Source organism: Canis lupus, chromosome 7, assembly GCF_048164855.1.
Source record: "Canis lupus baileyi chromosome 7, mCanLup2.hap1, whole genome shotgun sequence".
NCBI lineage: Eukaryota > Metazoa > Chordata > Mammalia > Carnivora > Canidae > Canis > Canis lupus.
Window position 1 is genome coordinate 19653872 of NC_132844.1, and position 17791 is coordinate 19671662.

Genomic DNA, 17791 nt, shown 5'->3' on the forward strand with positions numbered 1-17791 from the left:
TTGAGTGGTACTGGCCACTGTTGGGACTGCTTGCAAAATGAGAGGCATTAGGCACCATTTTGAAGGACCTGCTGCCAAGAAAGGTTGGTTGGATGGGGCAGTCTACAGGAAAATGTAGGGGTTAGGCATATTGTATTAGCAAGATAGACAGCACCTTCATTCTTGACAATACTCCTTTGCATGGTTAGCTCCTTCTTTTACCAATATTCCAGTCTAAGTGTCACTTCTGCAGCCTGACTTCCCAAGCTGAAGTTCTTCATTCCTATCACACCTCTGCCATTCTTTACCATATCACCCATTTAGTTTTTATCACTCACTGTTCTCTGAATTTCTCTTGGGAATGTAATATTTTAAGTACTGGTTTTCTGATTTTAGTTACAGCAGTGACTAAAACATGATGGGTATGAAATAAAAAATGTTGAATAAATTGCCACTATTACAGGATTTTAATAGATTTTAAAGGGCCTTTTGCTTGTCATTCTTGATAGGCTTGAACTTTCTAACTTTAGACTAACACATGCCTTAACAAATAATGGAGAAATGGAAGTGCTATCCCCTGGAGAATGCAGAAAAAACAAACAAACAACAACAACAAAAAACTAACTGGTGTAGCCTATAGCTATTAGCCCATTCTAAAGAAATAATACAAAAAAGCTATAGGCTACACCAGTTAGCTTTTTTGTACTATTTCTTTAGAATGGGCTAATTCATAAAACCTATTTAATTATTGAAAAACCAGAGTGTATGAAGTTTGACAATCAATTTTGTTACTCATGACAATCTCTGGAAAGTTCTCCAATATGTAGGACATCTTGGATAAGGCAAACTATACCATATCACTTAGCCATAGCATGTCTTCCTGATATAAAAGAGACATAAATGTTTATGCTTCAGACATAAAGGTTTTGGGAAAAAGTTATAGCAATTAGTAGAGCCTAGCAATTTATGCATATTATTTCATGTCTAAAGGACTATTAATTTTTCTCATTTTGCTGTAGAGAAAATTGAGTCAAAGAAGGGTTAGATGATTACTCAAGTAGTAGTAATTACAACGAGTAATTAGAGTTGCTGATATTTGAATCCAGAAGTGGAAGTCTGGAGCCAGTCCTTTCAGTCACCATACTACATTGCATATGGAAAGAGTAGAAAGTAAAATTCTTATGTTGATGTTGTTGTTTTCCCCTAAACTAGGTTCATTAGTATAATGGTATGCTTAATAGGGAGATTAAGTTAAATCAGAATTTCCAAAAATGTGTTTCATAGAACACTAATAACTCTAGAAGTCTGTAAGGGGAAAACATTCTAGAGTAAGATAATTTTAAGAACATCATATAATTATAATGCCTTTATTGGGGTATCCTGTTGTATGACAACCTTATAAGAGCTTATCTGGCTCTGATGTACTCTAAAGTATTGACATAGAACATTTTCACATTACTTTTACAATAGAATAACTCCTCCTCCTCCTCCTCCTCCTCCTCTCTCTCTCTCTCTCTCTCTCTCTCTTTCATTACACGTATTGATAATTCAAGAGACAAAACATGATTTTGGGATCCTTTTTTTCAGATGAATTTTTAGACCAGTTAAACCACTTGGTAGAACTGACAGTAGAATATCAAAAATGAGAATGGGAGCAGTTGTATTATGCCTCCAACTCTTAATGACTATTAGCATTAGCTGACTGAAAATATTTTAGTCTCCATTTCACTGATAGCTTATTAATGTACAGAGAAACAGATCGACTTGTGGTATGCTCATATAAAGAAAGTCAGCAACACTTAGGAAGGCAGATCTCTGTGTGGGTGTGCATATGGGCTGTGAGGAGGCAGGGCAGCTGAGAGGAGAAAAGAAGCTTAGTTACATACATATTTAAAAGTCAAGAGGAAAAAAAAAAAGTCAAGAGGATGTGATGGTTAATTTTTTTTCTTGTATTCATTACTCCTCTAATCCTTGACTTTGTTACCTTCAATTTCACTGATTAAAAGGTATTATGTGTGTGGGTTAGTCAGTGCTGTGGTGTTACTGAACAGCAGGTAGACGGTAACTATAGTTCTTTTATGCAGTAGGACAATTAAAAATGTAATCAGCTTTGAAAACTGGATTGTAAAAAAGAAATACCATGAATAGACATGGATCTAAATAACTGCCTGGCTACCAGACGGTCATTGCACATCTCTAGAATTGGAATAAATTCTTTTTAAAATTTGGAGAAGAGTCAGATTAGAAAAGAGATAATTTTTTTGATTGATCATTGCATACAAAAAGGTTTCACTTATACATTTTGTAACAGAACACAATGTAAAAGCTGAAAAATATACCATAAAATACAATGCAAAAATTTCCATATCACAGCTGCCCAGAGTGCATAACAAGGAGAATATTAGTAATGTCCAGATGCACATAAGTCTACAGGGATGCCTCTTGCCAACAGCAAAATGAAAGGAATGACAATGTCAATCACATCCAATAGACTATGTTAATGTTTTTCAAACAGTTCTTTCACACTCAGAAATAGTGCTCATTAATAATGGATAGTACTGTATGAAGGAAAAGGAATGTTGCCTACAAAACTGATGGAATTCATTGTTCATTGCTCATCTCCTCTCAACAATGAACTGCATTTCTGCAGGATGATTTTTCTTTTGTCTTTAAAACTATGCCAAAGTGGTTTTAAAACTTTTAAGCTAATTGACCCCTTTCTTTCCTGAACAAACATTTCATATATGGCATTAATGCACTGCCCATCCTCACATTTCCCTCTTCATCCCTACCTGTTCTTATTTAAAGCTACCTCCTTTTTAATCATGTTTTTTAACTAGTACTGATGAAATATACAAGAAAGTTCTCATACTTTCAGAACTATCTTGAAATCTTGCTGGTAAAATCAAAACTGAGGTTTGGGGGCTTTTTTTGTTGTTTTCAATTCTTTTTTATTTTCTTCTGCCTGACTGCTCAAGCAGCTGTCAGTCAGGCCTGTGGGTTTGCTGGTGTATTTGGAGGTTTCCAGATTATATAATCAAATATAAGAACTGAAAAATCAGTGAAATTCAGAAAGGTTACCAATTCCATGGAGATTAATTTCCTAATATACCACTTTCTTCAGGGAAGCACCTAATTATCTCTCTTTGACTAAGAAGCCAATTTTAAGACTAAGAGTCAATTTTGTCTAATGACCTCCATTTTTAACATTTTTAAGCAAATGCTTTTTGAAATAGGTTTGAATATTAGGCCATTATCCTATTCACATTAAAAGCTACCTTTTAGCAATATATTGGAAAACACATGTATAGAAATACAGGATACCACTTAGAACTATAGAAAAATATATTTATATAAACTCTACTCTGAGGATAATGCCTTTCATGTAAAAAATGAGTGCTAGGTGAAAATGACAATTTGTGTTAAGATATATAGCAATAAAAAGAGAAATTCTTTCTTTGGATATAGATCAAGTGCCAGTCAGTTCACAAATTCAGGTTTTTCCATCTCTGTAATCACAAAAGAGATTTCCTGTTTATTGGGATTCATTTGTCTCAATAAAAGTATGTTTTATCAAGAGATGAAAGAAGTGCATAAATGTTAAGTTTCCAGATCCAAATAACCAAAGAACTCATATATGATAAACTAAATAATTACCCAACTACTCACCTCTGCCAAAGTTGCTGAAGTCCAGATTCCACCACTAGTGATTGTATTATGTTATAGAACAAAGTTGTAGATGGGATAATGGTTGTTAAGCAGCTGCCCTTTATATAAGTAAATTATCCTGGATAATCAGAGTGAGTCCAATATAATCACAGGAGCCTTAGAAGCAGAGGAGGGAGGTAAAAGAGAAAGAGTGATTCTATGTTAGGAGGACTCCACCCACCCATTGCTAGTTTTGAAGATGAAGGTAGGGGTCCATGTGCTAAGAAACACAGGAGCCCCTAGAAGCTAGAAAAGGCAAGAAATGGATTCTCCCCTGGAGCTTCCAGAAAGCAGCTGATTTCTTCTGGTGCTTTGATTTTAGCCCAGTGAGAGATGTGCTTTCAATCTGTAGAACTGTGAAGTAAATTTGTGGTGCTTTAAGTCACTAAGCTTATAGTAATTTGTACAGCAGCCATTCAAAACTAATACACCATATTCCTAGATTTGGGGGCATGGTCATATTTGTCTTTGCCCTTTAAAACTAAACAAGTTACAAGCCATAAAAAAGACTTTGCCAGATTTCCATTCAAAATATCTGACCTCGGCAATTTAAACTGAAGAAAGGGAGAAGAGGTAAAAAGAATAAAAAGTATTTACTTCACTGGTGATTCTGTGACCTGGCCTCAGGATCTCTGGATCTGGCAGGTATTTAAAACTGACTTATAGATATTTCCATGTGTTCTTTGGTGTCTAAGTATTGTGATGCTGAGTATTGTGATGAGTTCCTCCTTATTTATTAGAGTTCACCTAGAGAAAAAGACCCAGGAGGAGATACATAAATGTATAGATTATGACAAGAAATCATCTTATCCAATCGTGATGGGTGACTAAATAAGTCTGAAGTTCACAGAGCCAGTAATCAAGAAGAAAGGATCGCAAGCAGATTGAAACACCATGAACAAGGACCTAAGCATGTTGTCCACTAATTGCTCACTCTTTTTCAGTCTCAGGCAAGGCTTATGTTCTTTTTGCAAAAGGCTAATAACTATTTAAGTCAGGTCTACCCAAAACAATCTACTAAATTAAAGTCATCTGATTAGAAACATTAATTACATTTGCAGAATCCTTTCAGAGCTGCACCTAGATTTGGATTTGACTGAATAACTGGAAGAAAGTGTGTGTGTGTGTGTGTGTGTGTGTGTGTGTGTGTGTGTGCATATGCTAGGAAATGACTTGATTTTCTTACTTCTTCAAACAGTTGCAAGAAATTATATTTTGAATTATCCTTCCTCTCCTATATACACACATACTGGAAAGGGAATTTTAGCCTAGGGAAACTGATACACCACAAAGGCATTACAAACCCTCAGTTTGTGATATGCTTTTCCTATCTACCTTGACACTTTACATCCTCCTTCAGCTTCTGTATTTATGAGAATACAGCCTTTTACTAACAAGTGTATTTTGCATCTTTCAGAGTACCAAAAGTATCATTAATATCAAGGATAGCATGTGGTCAGAGATGGTAGGGAGTATATTGTGCCTAGTTAGTTATTAGTAATAAACAAAACAGAAAATGTTAACACTTAATCTCCAGTGGGATCTTATTTTACCTCTCTAAATTAATTCCTTGAAACTTTCCTTGCTCACTGACCTTGTTACTGCCAAACTGAAAGCACTTGACTGTTTTCTACCTGGTGGGGAGGACTTTGCCCACTCTTAGGGCCAGGCCTAGGAAGCTACCTGCAGAATTTCATAGGATTTTTTCCATTGCTTCAGCTAGATCTGACCTATTACCACATCCATATCCATTACTCTTTATGCCTTCATAGTACTTTATTTTATTCCTAGAACTAAGTATTATGCTGAATTTCATTGTATGTTTGCTTACTTTATTAGTTTTTGCTCTCCCACTCAAATTAGAAACTCCTTGAAAGCAGGAGCTGTCTCTCTTCAGTTCAACATTGTATGTCTAGCAATCAAAACTGTACCTAGCACTGTCAGTAAAACGTGGTTCATACTGAGGTTTTGCTTGAATGAATGAGTGATTTAAAGTTTTCAAACATTATTGGGAAAAGTGCTTAGGCATTTGGATATGTTAGGATAATATAGGCAACTTCAAATTTTTCAGTAAATAACTCACTAATGCTTGTAAGATAACCAGAGTGACCCTTTTATATTAAAAAGATAAGATTCATAGTTAAGCATATTTTGAAAAGTTTTTGGGTATATACTGATTATTATTGGTAATTTTCAATATGCTAACTGTTCACCAAGAATTTATGACCCCAAGTTGTATTACAATTCCACTACTTCTCAGTCATGTGACTTTGAACAGTCTTAGATTTTCCATCTTCCCTGTAGAGAGAATATTAGACATGCAGATTTTAGGGAGGATTACATGAAGTCTACACATAGTAAATCCTCAATAAATGTCATATGCCTTTGCATTTCTCATTGTTTGTAATATACATTTCACTCTTTTATTGTCCCATAGAAGTTACATATAATCTCATTAAGCAATCACTATTATCACTAGCTGTTTATAAAATGTAAATAGCATCACCCTCTTATTACCTTGTTTAATTTTTAAAAGACATGTCTAATTCTATTTTTTATTAAAATGTGTTTTGAATGGCATTATAATCACAGGAATGGCTAAATGAAAAGAAATGTAAAATAAAAGAAAGAAAGAAACATCATTGCCAAATGATAAGTATATGAAGCTAACTAGATATTCCCCTGGGGTCCATATGTCCCATATCATGATACTCCAAGGTTATACCTATTACTGTGGTATAAGTAATAGCATCTCCTTTAATTCTAAAAAGTACCTTGGTTTGGCTAATAAGTTATATAATTGATCTAATTGAAATAAACAACATGAAGGATGAAAAGAGACTTAACTACAGATATTTCAGAGATCAGAAAAGATAAAGAAAAGGTATTTTCAGCAATTACACACCAGTGTATTGGGATCCCTGGGTGGCGCAGCGGTTTGGCGCCTGCCTTTGGCTCAGGGCGTGATCCTGGAGACCCGGGATCGAATCCCACATCGGGCTCCTGGTGCATGGAGCCTGCTTCTCCCTCTGCCTGTGTCTCTGCCTCTCTCTCTCTCTGTGACTATCATAAATAAATAAAAATTAAAAAAAAAAGATATTACACACCAGCGTATTCATAAACTTAGATGAGAGAAACTTATTTAAAAGGAAAGTATTACAATTACATATATATGTGATATATATCAATTATATATATATCTATATATATACACACATAAAACTACACATATATTACCTATAACTATATATGCAACTATATGTATGTATGTATACAACTTGAGAAATCTTTAAAGGAATTGAATGTGTTAAACATCTTCCCACAAAGAAAATATCTGACTTAGATGATAACATCCAAAGAATAAATAATCCAATTTTAATATAACCCTTACAGAGAGAGAAAAGAAAGAATAATTTCTCAATCTTTATGAGGCAAACATACTTTTAATAATAACATTAGATATTGATAATACTAAAGAGAGAGAGAGAGAGAGAGAGAGAAACTAAAAAATAATCTTACTCTAGAGCATAGGTGTAGATTTCCTAACAAAATATTGGCAAAGAAAATATAAATATTTTCCTTCATATAAATCCAAAATGGTGATCTATTAGACACATACAACACACAGCATTCCCACAAATAGAAGAATACACATTCTGTTCAAGATCAAAGTGTTTTCTTCAGTATGTCTGCTCCTCAAAGTCCACACATTAACATCTTTACTAGAGTTCCAATTAGATAAATCCATTGCTGCATCAAATTCAAAATTTCCAAAACTTTATTTATATCTATTTAATAAATCTTTCTCACATCCTCTTTTTTTCCCCTACTTTAACCAGTTCACTGAGCAAGAACTCTTAGAGTCATCTTAAACTACTTCTATCCCTTGTCCAGAGGCTTTCACTTGGTCCGTACATCCTGCCAGTTCTATTGTCAACATGATTTTAAGAGCACTCCTCCTTTATCCAACTGCATTGGTAACATCTTAGTGAGGCCCTGGTTGTTACCATATAGACTACTGCAGCAGCCTTCGATATTATAATTTTCTTACCCATTCTTACAACTCCTGCAGGTTGATGTCTTTAATACATATATCTGATCATCACTCTCCACTTAAAACCCTTTTGTGGTTTTGTATCCTCTTTAGAATAAAATCTAAACTCAACATGTAGTAGTTTCTGGCCTCTGGCCTCTTGACGTGTTGCCATATTTTTCTACGCTGTGCTCTATCTATACTAAATTACTTGCAGCGCCTGAAAATCAATATATTAATTTATGTTTCTTTGCTTTTGCAAATGCTCCTTTTACTCATAGTATTATTTTTTCCCTTCTTACATGGTTAATCCAAAAATTCTTTAGAAACTAATTAGAGGACTATCTACTCTGAGATACTTTCCAATTAATTATTTTTTACCTTTCTCAGGACTACCCCTCTCCCCCATTCTGATCCCTACTGTAGTTCTCACATTGTTGCTTAGGTTTTTTTATTTGCTTGTTTCCCCCACACACACTTTTTCCTTACGTAGACTGTAAGCTCCTTGAAAGAAGGAATTAGTGAAGCAAACAACACCCACTGAAGAGCTAAATAAGTAAACATGAATATAAAGAAGTAGAATATGAAACCATATGTACTAGTATCCATATGTACACTTGGTTTTTGAAAGTGATTCTTTCTGTTTTGACTAAATATGAGATTATTTTTTCCTTTCAGATCCTTCTTAGTTTATATTTTGAGGAATAATGTGTATATATGCAATTTTTAAGGTGGACAAATAATTAATATGGAAACCCACTGTGGAATGAGTTAAAGTATGTTTGGACTTCTTCGGTTCTTTTTTTGTGTTGCTAAAAAAAACCCTTAATATTAATTTTAAAAACTTGAAAGAAAAAGAAACAGAATAATCAGTAGAAACTACGCGACTTTTTGGCATGTGGTATGCATTTGCTGAAGCAGAAGCCTGCCATATGCCATACGTGATATGCCACCCAACTTTGCCATCATGTCAGTGAATGCATTGTATCCTGCAGCCAAGCCACATGGGCATGACATGCCTTCCACTTCAGCATTTCTATGAACACTTTCCCACTTAATTCTGTCACACATGGTATCTATAATCTGTTAGGAGGAGTTCTGCCCATTTTGTCACCTTTAACATCTGAGAGCTCTTATGATGGCGCCAAATTGATTGTTCTTCTGATTTGAATCAGATGTGAGTCATTCTGGGTGAAATTTCTAAAGAGAGTTTCCAGTAGTCACTTTTCCATAAAAATTGAAACAAGAATGGGTAATGGCACATACAAGAATCACTTGGAGTGTAGTTAATTGCATATGTGATTTTTTTTTAACTCACACATTCATTCATTGATCAAATATTTATTGAGCCTTCATGATGTGCCAAGTACTGTGCTATATACTGAGGAAGGGAAAGATTAAAAAAAAAAAAAAGGATACTCTATCAAGTTCTTCCTCCTAAAGAAGACTGGGGGAAAATGAAAAATAAATTAAAAAGAAATTTTCATTTCATTTAATTATTTTTGTTGTTTTAAAATAATTTTATTTCAAATTTTTATCCACTCAAACTTTCTTCTTGCTATTTTGAAAAAAAGAGAAAAAATCAGCCTATGAATAGAGCTAATTTTTTCAAGGCAGAATGTAATATATAACAATTCAGAAGTGTGGAGAAGGAGATCCCTGGGTGGCACAGTGGTTTAGCACCTGCCTTGGGCCCAGGGTGCGATCCTGGAGACCTGGGTTCAAATCCCATGTCTGGCTCCCAGTGCATGGAGCCTGCTCCTCCCTCTGCCTATGTCTCCGGCTCTCTCTCTCTGTGACTATCATTTAAAAAAAAAAAAGGTGTGGGGAAGAATTAGAAAAATTTTATCTATAAAAAAAAAGCAAACAAAAGCTGTATACACATTTTTACAAGTATATTTTCAGTAAAAGTCGTTTTGGAGCTTTGACAGAAAAGATGACATGAAAAGCATTTACTTACAGGTTTTCCATTATTTGAAAGAAAAGAAAGATTTTTTTTTTTTACCTTTTCTCTTAAACATATATTTTGGTGGTCATATTAAGAAAAAGGTTGTCCTTGAAAGTCAAAGTAATACTTAATACATTTGCTCTTTTGAAACATTACAGATAGAAGATGAACAGATTAAAATAATAGAATAGGCAAATTTCAAAGCCAATTTTTAAACCAAAGATAGGAATGTAGAATATCAAAACCAGTATTTATGAATGGAAAGGACTAATTTTTATCACAGAGTTTAACATTTGCAGGCCAATTCAGAATTGAGTTTTTTATTTATTTTATTTTTTTAGAATTTGATTTTTTAAATTTAAATTCAATTAATTAACGTATAGTGTATTATTAGTTTCAGAGGTAGAGTTCAGTGATTCATCAGTTTTATATAATACCCAGTGCTTATTACATCACATGCTCTCCTTAATGTCCATCACCTGGTTACTCCATCCCCTGACCTCCTTCCCCGGTAGCAACCCTCAGTCTCTATCCTACGCTTAAGAGTCTCTTATGGTTTTTCTCCCTCTATGATTCCATCTTGTTTTATTTTTATTTTTCTCTTCCTTTTCTTATGATTTTCTTTTATTTCTTAAATTCCACATATGAGTGAGATCATATATTCTTTCTCTGATTGACTTACTTATATATATCACATCTTCTTTATCCATTCATCTGTTGATGGGCATCTGGGCTCTTTCCATAATTTGCTATTGTGAACATTGCTGCTATAAATGTTGGGATGCAGATGCCCCTTCAGATCACTACATTTGTATCTTTGCAGTCAATACCTAGTAGTGCAATTGCTGGGTCATAGAGTAGCTCTACTTTCAACTTTTTGAGGAACCTCCATACTGTTTTCCAGAGTGGATGCACCTGCTTGCATTCCCACCAACAGTGTAAGAGGATTTCCCTTTCACCAACATCTGTTTCCTGATTTGTTAATTTTAGCCATTCTGACAGGTGTGAGGTGATAGGTACCTCACTGTGGTTTTGATTTTATTTCCCTGATGCCAAATGATGTTGAGCATTTTTTTGTGTGTGTCTGTTGGCCATTTGTATGTCTTCCTTGGAGAAATATCTGTTCATGTCTTCTGCCCATTTCTTGATTGAATTATTTGTTATTTGTGTGTTGAGTTTGATAAGTTCTTTATAGATTTCGGATACTCACACTTTATCTGATGAAACATTTGCAAATATCTTCTCCATTCTGTCGGTGTCTTTAGGTTTTGTCAGCAGAATTGAATTTTTATTCATAAGAACTCTGTTTACTGTTCCATATATATTCCTATAAACATTTATTCAATTTAGACCATGTGGCATTTATTAAACTCTGTTAGCATGTTTCATCATAATGAGAGTTAGACTCAATAAAATTGAAGGTAGAATTTGGTTTGAATGTCTATTTTTACCATTATAAATGTTAATAAGCCTGATTATATAATTTTGTATCTATCTTCCAGAGGTATAATGTACATAAAAATATCTGACAACCTATTGCCTATAAGAAGGCTCCTGATTTTTAGATAACATCACATTAAAACCATAGCATAGAGATAGAAAAATTAGAAAAGGATGGGCATTCTTGGATTAACTTTAGAATGGGAAAGCTATTGAATTCAACAAGAGATAAGAAAATAAATGTTAGGATTTTAAGAACATTGCTAATATTTTATACAAAACCCAAATTGCCCAAATACCATTTTGATAAAAACAAAATATTCTCTAGAATCTCAAAATTCTAAAAAAAATCTTATTGTTTATATTAATACTTGTATTAAAGATAACTTTGTTACTGAAATGTACACTTTCTACCTGTTCCTAGTGGCCTGGGTCAATTTTATGCATGAACAGCAGTAGCACACTAATTGAATAAATAATATAGGAGCAATAGTAAGATTAAAGTAGCCGCAGACATAGGAAATACTTGAGTCTAATAAAAATGGGAGCATTAAAATGTGTATTATTGGATGTGTATTATTGGATGGCCATAGCTGTGGGACTGGCTATATCAGTTCTCTGCCAAAGACCTTCACCAGTGACCATAGCTCAATGAGTTTTGTTCTTATAGAGAACAGGATGGATGTACATGAACTCTTTCTTGTTGATAACTGTCTTCCTTCAGGAATGCCATTTGTATTTTATGTATCTCTACAAATATTTTGGTGATGCCTGAATAAACTGATGTAATGAAGAACACTGGCTTGAGAATTGTGAGATTTGGATCCTTGACATTAAATATATCTAGGATCTTGAAAATGTTAGCTTCTTGGAATTTTTGTTTGGCAACAGAAGGAAACTTACTACCTGACCTCTAAGGTATCTTTAACATTTATAACTAAACAAGTGATCAGAAAGTGCTTTGCAGCAGCATTATAGTTTTTTAAATATTTATAATAGTATTAGATTCATGCATGTAGACACAGCTGAAACTCAAGCATTTATTTTTTTTTGAAACTTAAGCATTTAGACCATCACCATCAACATTCAGTTTGATGATCTTCATGCTTTTTTCCCTTCCTTTTGTCAATATTTACTTTTATCCTTCCTTCCTTCTGATTTCTATAGAGTAGCAGAACATGTACAAATTTTATTTTTTGTTCTTGTGTATCTATGTGTGTGTTTATATGTTTATATGTGTATGTGAGGGGACTGACCACTGAAATTTGCATCAGCTTCCCCAGTGATGATGTTAGAAAATTTCAGCCTCATATTTAAAATCCTTATGTGAGTTTTCTGATTTATGAAAAATTCCTTTTATTCCACACATTCTCAATTATATGAGTTTCCTGTTCTCATCCACAAAACACTTAGATACACATGAAATATTTTCTTCTATTCTTGCCTAAATTTTAAATCAGAAACTTTCTGCTGGTTGGGTATAAAATACCCCTGAAATCATACAAATAAAGAAAAAAAGAAAGAAAACTTCTAGTGATACTAGGGAACTTAAACAATCTGCACTATAATTTTTTTTCTATCATACCAGAGGTAAAATTATAGAAGATTTGAAGCAGTACCTATTTTTGGTCAACTGACCAGTAATTTTTAAATTTTAGATTTCTGTGTGGGGTATGAAAGAAATGGCACCTAAATTACTGGGGCAAGTATTTACTAATCACATGTTTAATATTTTAGTCAATATATTGAATTCCTTTATAAAACCTGGCAATCTATTTTATGTAAGCATATTTCAATTTCAAGAACAGAAAAATATTATCCTAATGTGTCGCCAGATCTGCTTCCTTCTTTCTCCTCCAGTAAACTCATACTCATCTTTTAAGGTAAATATTTACACAGTATCAAGAATCTTCTTTCTATATAACCATATCCACCTGAAGTCATAGTGAAAAGTATCAAAAAGCCAAGAATTTATTATTGAGAGGTACAAGATGGGTTTGAAGTTGAAGAGCAGTAAAAAATATCTAAAAATCTTTAGTGGACTCCATTCATATGTTTAAAGTCCTATAAGGATCTACTTATGCTGCCATGCTTTCTTCTATGAATTTCTTTTTCTTTTTCTTTTTTTTAAGTGTGAATTTGAACATCAGCCAGGATACCTTCTGCAGAAAACAATTAGTCAGAAATGAGCACTATCATGGTCTTTATTTTATATTCTTTTGTTAACTGACATCAGACCAATATATTAGTTAACATTACACATTAACTCCTAAATTTTTATCAGTCCTTTAAAGTTCTTTAGACTAGCTTCTCATTGCTTTTTAAGGGATACTAAGTTATTAGTGGTTTGTTTATTCTTCATGTGAGGCTGCACGATAAATATGAATAAGAAATAGGCCTAAAAAAGAAAAATATGTAAAATTTATCAACTCCCATTCTCAAATAATTATAGATATTGCCTTGCAGATTTATGTTTTCTGCTACAAAATAATAATATCTGCTTTATCTTTGACAAAAATCCTCAGATTGCCTTTTCAAAGTCATTTTTAGGGATGCCTGGGTGGCTCAGCAGTTTAGCACCTGCCTTTGGCCCAGGGCATGATCTAGAGTCCCAGGATCAAGTTCCATATTGGCTCCTTGCATGGAGCCTGCTTCTTCTTTGCCTATGTCTCTGCCTCTCTTCTCTGTGTCTCTCATGAATAAATAAAATGTTTTTTTAAGTCATTTTTAGTGGATCCCTGCTTTTGTTTTAAAAAAGACAGAATTTCCACAAGTTTATATATGCAAAATATAAATATATATACATACATATATACATAAACATATATATACATATAAGCATGCATATGTATTTTATTATATATATAAGCATTCAATTTTTTTACTTCCTTTGTAATGTAAAATAAATCTAACATATACATTTAAATATCCTCAAAAACCTTTCCTTCAATTTTTTTTTATAAATTTAGTTATTTTTCTAAATAATGTCTACACCCAATGTAGGGCTCAAACTCATGGCCTTGAGACCAAGAGTCACACCCTCCTCTGACTGAGGCAGCCAGTAACTCCCCTTCAATGTTATATAAAGAAAAAAGAGGGCAGCCTGGGTGGTGCAGTGGTTTAGTGCTGCCTGCAGTTCAGGGTGTGATCCTGGAGACCTGGGATTGAGTCCCACATCAGGCTTCTTGCATGGAGCCTGCTTCTCCCTCTGCCTGTGTCTCTGCCTCTCTGTGTGTGTGTGTCTCATGAATAAATAAATAAAATATTTTTTAAAAAAGAAAAAAATATACAAATTCTAATGTAGTTTACCATATAATACTGCTGTATTCATCAATGTAAGTTATTAATTAAGATTTCTTCTAACATATTAGATTTAGAATTACCTTTTTGTTAAGGAATTGGGTTCTGCATCTTCAAAAATCATAATTAACTTTGTTCAGGAAGAAAAAGAATAAAATTATATGGAAAGACTATTTTTATTGGTGTGTAATTAGACTGAATTGTAACTTAAAACTTGAGAGATAAACATCTTCTGATAGGTTTATAGTTTTTATACCACACAAGAGAATTGATTAACCAATGATTTTAACCATTGTAAATGTTACAGCTGTTATAATAGCCCTTTAATCTATGGTTTAAAAATCAATTTAAGATTTCATTTTATACAAAAATATACTAATTCAGTGGGGTCAATCCAATGAATGCCATTTTATTTCTTAAGAAATAACTTTGTCATAATGACATGAGTAAAAATGGTAGAGGAAATTCTCTTAGAAATTCTTCCTATTATAAAAGCAATAAGAACGCTGGCAAAAATGGTCAGAATCAACCTTTTAGAACTCTTCAAATTAACCAGACTGTGACCAATCAAGGGAATGTTTATTCAGTGGGGGGAAAAGCTGAATTTCATTAAGAAAAAATGAGCTTTATGTTTTTTGTTTTTGTTTTTTTAGATAGATTTGTTTGTTTGCTTATTTATTTATTTATGTAAAAGAGTGAGTGCAAGCAGGAAGAGGTAGAAGGACAGACTATGTGATAAGTGCAGAGTCTGATACAGGGCTCAAATCTCAGGATGTTGAGATATTGGTATTATGACCTGAGCTGAAATCAAGAGTCCAACACTTAACCAACTACCCAGGAACCCTACAAGTTTTATGGCATTTGAACACAATTTAATGCAATCCTCCTCAGCTTCCAGTAGTCTTTGAAATCAACAATTACGGTAAAAAATCAGCAATCTGGCAGAAATGGAAAGAGGCTGCATGGGATTGGAGTACTTTCAGAGCCCCATTCTAGGAAATTGTCATTATATGACTTATCTGTGGTTCTCAGGGAGACCTTATTGAAGAGACCATATTTATTGGACCTGACTCTGAGCTTGCTCAGTCCAAGCAGTCTTCTCCTGTGGAATGTTTGTCAAAAACAATCAGAAGCAATTGTTGAATTTTTGAATGACTCAATTGCCCAATGCAGTGGATAATAGTTGGAGAAAACAATCAGCTAACCAAAAAACTTAAAAGGAAAAGCTGTGAAATGAGATATCCATATGGGGCTTTAAAAGTTTCAATATATTCCAAGGAATCTAGAAGGGCATATACATATGTAGGGTTATACACAAGCCAAGAGTGTTGTGCATTCTTAGGAAAGATTTAACAGCCTCTGAAGCCTCAACTCTGACTAATTTTGAAAGAAGATGTAAAGGTTTAGGTGTAGTTGAAAACTACCTGCTGAGTGTTGGAGTCATGATTCAAAATGTACATGGAGCCTCTTGGTAGAGACCAGGAGACTTATTAGTTCCAAGCAGATAAAAAATCTCAGTCTGATCATCAGCTGACTACCTAATCAAACAGAGACGGGCTACAGACACACAAAATATTCATACAGACTCAGTTCAGAATAATCAATAAATAAGCAAACAACAACAAACCAAGGAGGATAGAGGGAGAACCTGATTGCCAGAATCGTCATATTGTATTACATAAAATATCATTTTCTTTCACCAAAAACAGTATGCATTAAAAAAAACAAAGTTTCTTTTACAGAAAAAAAAGGCAGTTGATAGACACTGTTTCTGAGGCAGCCCAGATGCTGGAATTACTAGATAAAACTCAAAATTAGTTAAATTTAAATATGTTCAAAGAACCAAACGAAGCCATGAAAAGAATGTGTGAGAATAATGTCTCACTCATCACATAAAGAGTATCACTATACATAGAAATTATATATAGAAGCACCTGGGTGACTCAGTCAGCTGAATGTCTGCATTAGGCTTGGGTAATGGTCCTGGGATTGAGCTCCCTGCTCAATGAGGCTCCCTGCTCAGTGAGGAGTCTGCTTCTTCCTCTCCCTCTGCTGCTCCCCATTGTTTGTGCTTATGCTCTCACTCTCTCTCAAATTAATAAATAAATAATTTCAAAATATATGAATATATGAACATGTATGAATATATGAATATATATATATGACCTATATATAGGGATAGATAGATAGATAGATAGATAGATAGATAGATAGATAGATATCTCCAAATAGAAATACTGGAAGTGAGGAGCACCTGAGTGGTTCAGTCAGCTCAGGTCATGATCCCAGCGTCCTGGGATTAAGCCCACATTAGTCTTTCTTCCTGGCAGGAAATCTGCTTCTCCCTCTCAGTCTCCCTCTGTTCCATCTCTCTCTCTCTCTCTCTCTCTCAAATAAATAAATTTTTAAAAATAAAAAAAAAAGGTTACTGGAGGTGAAAAGTATAATAATTAAAATGAAAAATTCACTGTAGGATCTGAATAGCATATTTGAGCTTACAAAATAAATTCAGCAAACATGAAGATAGATAAATTGAGATTTCATGGTTCAAGCAAATGTTGGGGGAAAGAATAAAGAACAATTCAATAGTCTCAGACATCCACAGGATATTATCAAGCATACGAAAAGCTACATAACTGGAGTCCCAAACTGAGAAGAGACAGAGAAAACAAGAGAAAAAAATTTTGAAGAAATAAAGGCTTAAAACTTGACAAATTCAACAAAATACACTAATCTAAATAGCCAATAAGGAAAGTAAACTCTAATTAGGATAAATTCAAAAAGACTCAAACTAGATGCATCATAAGCAAACACTTGAAAGACAAAGATAAAGGATATCTTAAAAGCAGCAACAGAAAAACTTTCATCTAGTAAAGGGAATAGCCAATAATATTGAGCTACATTTCCTCAGGACCCTGGAGGCCAGAAAGCAGCAGGATGACATATTCAAAGGGGTGAAAGAAAAAGATGAGCAAACAAAACAAAAAACAAAGTGGTGAGAGGAAAAGATTGTCAACTAAGAGTTCTCTATTCAGCAAAACTATACTTAAAGGAAGAACAAGGACACCTGGGTGACTCATTCAGTTGATGGCAGACTCCTTCAAAAATGAAAGAATCAGGGCACTTGGGTGGCTCTGACAGTTGAGGTCATACTTTTGAATATGATTTCAGTGCAGGTCATTATCTGAGTCAAGAAATCCAACCCTGTGTTGGATTCCATGCTCAGTGGGGAGTCTGCTTCTCTCCCTCTCCCATTGACCCTCCCCCTGCTTATGTCACACTTTCTAAAATAAGTAAATAAATTTTCTAAAAATATGAAGGAGAAACAAATATTTCCAGATAACCAAAAACAGAGTCCTCACCAGACATGCCCTACAAGAGAT